Source organism: Nicotiana tabacum, chromosome 18 (genome assembly GCF_000715075.1).
Source record: "Nicotiana tabacum cultivar K326 chromosome 18, ASM71507v2, whole genome shotgun sequence".
NCBI lineage: Eukaryota > Viridiplantae > Streptophyta > Magnoliopsida > Solanales > Solanaceae > Nicotiana > Nicotiana tabacum.
This window is the reverse complement of record NC_134097.1, coordinates 69,585,017-69,590,128: the sequence shown is the minus strand read 5'-3', so window position 1 is coordinate 69,590,128 and position 5,112 is coordinate 69,585,017. Positions and strand designations below refer to the sequence as shown.

At 42.0% G+C, this 5,112-nt stretch overlaps 1 non-coding gene across 1 annotated transcript; it reads right to left on the bottom strand.

Annotated features, from left to right (window-relative positions):
* Positions 1-1,619: 1,619 nt before the first annotated feature.
* Positions 1,620-1,726, bottom strand: LOC142173112 (small nucleolar RNA R71). The gene has a single exon (XR_012702542.1). It is a non-coding gene; the product is annotated as a small nucleolar RNA R71 (small nucleolar RNA).
* Between the last annotated feature and the right edge of the window lie 3,386 nt (positions 1,727-5,112).

Below are 5,112 nucleotides of genomic sequence, written 5' to 3'. Positions count from 1 at the left end.
TTTTCGTCTGGGCCCGACCTTACTTGGTATAAATATATGTAAAAAGCCATTTTGAAGACTTTTGACATATCTTAGACCTATGGAGGCTATTGCGGAAGGGAGAAAACGTTTGGAGCAATTTTCGGAGGAGATTGGCATCAAATTCTTCATTCCTTCATCTTTGCTTTGTAATTTAATTATGCAATTTATTTGGAAAATTATGAACATGGTTATGAGTAGCTAAATATTTAGTCTAGGGTTTTGATGGAACCTATTGAAGGATGAACTTCTTGTTATGTTAATATAGTTGGCCTGGTTTAATCTCTATTTGTTCAATTATGTTCTTGTTGTAGTTAATTGATAGGATCCTCAATTAGTTGTGCCTATTTAGTGTGCATAACTCGGGAGAGAGTGCATATTTAGGTAATTGTTAAATAACACCACTCTCAGAGTATATGAGGGATCAATAATCGAGGGTTTAAAGGTGAGATTAGGGATAACGAAGCCTTGGATGCAATCTAAAGTGAGCTGTAATAAACAAAGCCACTAGCGTAACTTGGGAGAGTGCGTCTAGTAAATTGTCGTGATTACTCGAGAGATATTTATGGTAATAAGAGTGCTCATGATTGATAGAGACGATTAGGTGAATCTATGTGAAACATAACCGGAAGGGATTCCATCAATAGAGGAAATCATAACCTTAGATCCTTCTCTTAATTGTTTACAACTTAATCATAGTTAGTCTTTACTTACATAATTGTAGTCCGTCATAGTTAGTAAAAATATCCTCAATTGTTATTCAAAATGTTTGGGAAGTTGATTACGTAGAATTTAGTGAGTCTGATAAGAGTAATTGGTAGGTTAATTCCTTGTGGGTTCGACTCCGGACTTGTAAACTGGATTATATTTGCAACGTCCGCGTGTCTTTTTTATAAGGCATAGTTGGGCGTGACCAATTTTGGCATCGTTGCCGGGGAATTAACGGTGTTATCAATTATAATTGAAAGAAGTACAAAAATTCTTATTGTAGTCATTTTTCTCTATACCCAATTTTTACATTGAAATTTTAACGTTTGCTGACTTGGTTGCACATGTGCATGCCTAGAAACTCATCGAGATCTGGTGAAGTATTTAAAGCATTATCAGATCCCGAGAAAGTTTTCAAGGCCTTGAATCGGGCTAACCGGAAAAACAAATAACAACCAACAACTGCACAATTCGAAACAGTCATGGGAGATCACGAGGAAAACCCAGCGGTACCAATAGTGCCAGAGGATGCTCTCTATGAGTGGGCACAACCCACAGCTAAAAATCTGTCCACAGCAATTGTAGTCCCGCAGATACAGGCTGAGTCATACCAAATCACGAATAACATGATGCACTTGTTACAGAACAAGGGACTATTTTTGGGGTCACAAGTCGAAGATCCTCAGCAACACTTGAAGAATTTCCTGTCTATCTGCAAAACCCAAAGGCAGCCCAACGTAACTCCGGAAGTAATCAAGTTATTATTGTTTCCATTCTCAGTGACAGGAGCTGCCCAGACTTGGCTAAACTCACTTCCCATTAATTTTATAACAACTTGGGATGAGTTAGTCAAACAATTCCATAACAAGTTCCACCCACCCAACAAAACAGCTCAACAAATTGATGAAATTTTGAGCTTTAAACAGAAACCAATGGAGACACTGCATGAGACATGAGAGCGTTTTAAAGGAATGTTGGTTATATGTCCGCACCATGGTATTCCAGACCAGATATTGGGACAACGGTTTTACATGGGATTGTCAGATAGCGTGAAGAATATTGTGGATGCCTCAGCTGGTGGGGCATTTTTGAGCAAAACATGGAGAGATGGCCAGAGTTTGCTTGACAAGATAGCACAGAATTCGGGATGGTCAACCATGAATGCACCTATCACTCCAGTAGTTCACTCAGTACCCTTAGATCCATCCAACTCTATGGCTGAAAATATGGCCACCTTATTGACACAGATGAGTATACTCACCAAAAAAGTGGAGGAGTCAGGGCAGAAGCAACAGGTACACATTGTAGATACTACCAATAGGGTCTTATGCACATCTTGCATTAGTCGGCCAATCGGTAACCAGTGGAATGCAGAACATGATCATTATTACTACCTTGAAGACATGAACTATGTGTCTAATTATGGAGGCCAGAGACAGGGTGGTCAGAATTAGGTCCAGCAAAGTCAACCATACAAGCCAGTCCAACCGCAGTTCAACAATGGGAACATGGGAGGTATGAGACCCCCCCAACAATATGTCACCTTACCCAAGGCCACAGGGATATTATAATCAGAATCAGCAGCAAGGGTATCACCATCCTCAGCAGCAGCATGGTGGAAGGCAGGAAGATGGGTTTGCTAGACTTGAGGCAATGATGCAGCAAGTTATTGGGTATAATGCAAAGATTAATGAGAGAGTAGATGCACATGATATAGCAATCAAGAATATTGAAGTGTAGGTGGGCCAAATTTCTATGTCTCTGAACAATTGTCCTCATGGGACACTACCTGCAGACACCCAAATAAATCCAAAAGATCAAGGCCCAAAGCAGTTAATGGCGGTGAGTCAATGTAATGGCAGAGATCTGGATGTATAGCAAGAGAGGGCTTGAGAAACTAGACAGGCTGAGACACTTATACCAGTGCCCATTGAGCTGGATGAGTTAACAAAACTGACAGAGGTGACAGTCCAGCCTGCCCAGGAAGAAAATAGCATTCAGAATGAGATCGAGAAAGAAGTTGAGACAGTCCACGAACTAATCGTTGATGTAGCAGCTGATAAGGATCAATACCAATTGATTGGGAAGAAGAGACCTCCTGCACCTTTCCCTCAGAGGCTGGCTAAGTACCAAAAGGAGGAGCAATACAAGAAGTTCTTCGAAATGCTGAAACAAATCGAGGTAAACATACCATTGATTGAAGCTTTGAAAGAGATGCCTGGGTATGCAAAAATGATGAAGGACTTGATGTCCCGAAAGTTTTATTTCCAAGACTTGCCCACAGTTACTCTTACTCAGACCTGTAGTGCAGTGGTGACTAGACCAATTGTAGAAAAGCTGTCTGACCCAGGGAGCTTTACAATTCCATGCACTATTGGTAATTTTACTTTTGCTAAAGCACTGTGTGATCTAGGGGCCAGCATCAATCTTATGCCCCTGGCAATTTATAAGAGGTTGGGCATTGGAAGAGCTAGACCCACCTCTATGTTATTGCAGCTGGCTGATAGGACTGTGAAACGACCCTCTGGTATCCTGGATGATGTGCTAATTCAGGTAGGGAAATTTGTGTTCCCTGCATATTTTGTGATCTTAGACTGCAAGTGGATGAAGAGATTCCCATAATTTTGGGAAGACCATTCTTGGCCATGGGTAGAGCTCTCATTGATTGTGAAACCGAGGAGCTCAAGATGAGATTAAACGATGAGGAGATAACATTCAATGTGCATAAATCTATGAAGCAACCAAGTGAATTCGCCAATGCTCTCTTATTGATGTCGTGGATGTAATTGTAGAGACTAATGATGAGATGTTAACCATTGAGGACCCCCTTGCTGCATGTTTGATGAATTTGGATGAGGTGAATGGAGAGGAACTGGCGGAATGGGTGTTGGCATTAGAGGGTAGAGGGTTTTGGGATAGAACTCTAGAATTTGAGCCCTTGCACTTGGAAAATCGAGAGACTCCTCCAGCCAAGCCATCCATCGAAGAACCACCAAAGCTGGAGTTAAAGCCATTGCCTGCCCATCTCAGGTATGAATTCCTTGGACTTGACTCCACATTAACTATTATTATCTCATCTAGTTTGTTAGATATGCAAGCTCAACAACTCTTACAGGTACTTAAGGAGTGCAAGACTGCCATTGGGTGGACTATGGCAGACATAAAGGGGATCAACCCCGCCTACTGTATGCACAAAATTCTACTGGAAGAGGGACACAAACCTTCCAGGGAACACCAAAGAAGGTTGAACCCTAACATGAAGGAAGTGGTGAAGAAGGAAGTAATAAAGTGGTTAGATGCGGGAATTATTTTCCCAATCTCTTACAGCAGCTGGGTTAGCCCAATTCAATGTGTACCTAAGAAGGGTGGCATGACGGTAGTTAAGAATGACAACAATTAATTGATCTATACAAGAACCATCACGGGCTGGAGAATTTACATGGATTATAGAAAGTTAAATCTAGCCACCCGGAAAGACCACTTCCCACTTCCCTTCATTGATCAGATGTTAGATAGATTGGCAAGGAGGTCACACTTCTGTTTTTTGGATGGGTACTCAAGGTACGACCAGATCTCTATTGCACTAGAGGACAGACAGAAGACCTCTTTCACTTGCCCGTATGACATTTATGCCTTTCGGAGGATGCCCTTTAGCCTATGCAACGCACCTGCCATATTCCAACGGTGCATGATGGCCATCTTCACTAACATGGTAGAGGATATAATGGAGGTATTCATGGATGACTTCTCAGTGGTGGGGAACTCATTTGATGAGTACCTGATAAATCTGACTCGTGTGCTGAAACGGTGTATCGAGACTAACCTGGTTCTGAATTGGGAGAAGTGCCATTTTATGGTACAAGAGGGCATAGTCTTGGGGCACTGGGTGTCAAGCAAAGGAATTGAGGTAGATCATGCTAAAGTGGATGTGATAGCAAAGCTACCCCCTCCAACTTCAGTCAAAGCAATTAGGAGCTTCCTCGGACATGTCGGTTTCTACCGGAGATTCATAAAAGACTTCTCAAAAATTGTCAACCCTCTCTGTAAGTTGTTAGAAAAAGATCGCCCTTTCTTATTTTCTGATGATTGTAGGGTAGCATTCGAGGAGCTGAAAAGGAGGCTGGTCTCAGCACCTATCATAGTTGCCCCTGACTGGGAGCAGCCATTCGAACTCATACGTAATGCCAGTGACTACGCAGTGGGGGCAGTGCTGGGACAGAGGAAGGACAAGCTGATGCATCCAATCTACTATGCTAGTAGAATGCTGAGTGGAGCCCAGCTGAACAATACTGTGACTGAGAAGGAGATGTTGGTTGTAGTGTTTGCTTTCGACAAGTTTAGATCATATCTTATTGGTTCTATGGTAATTGCATACACTGATAATGC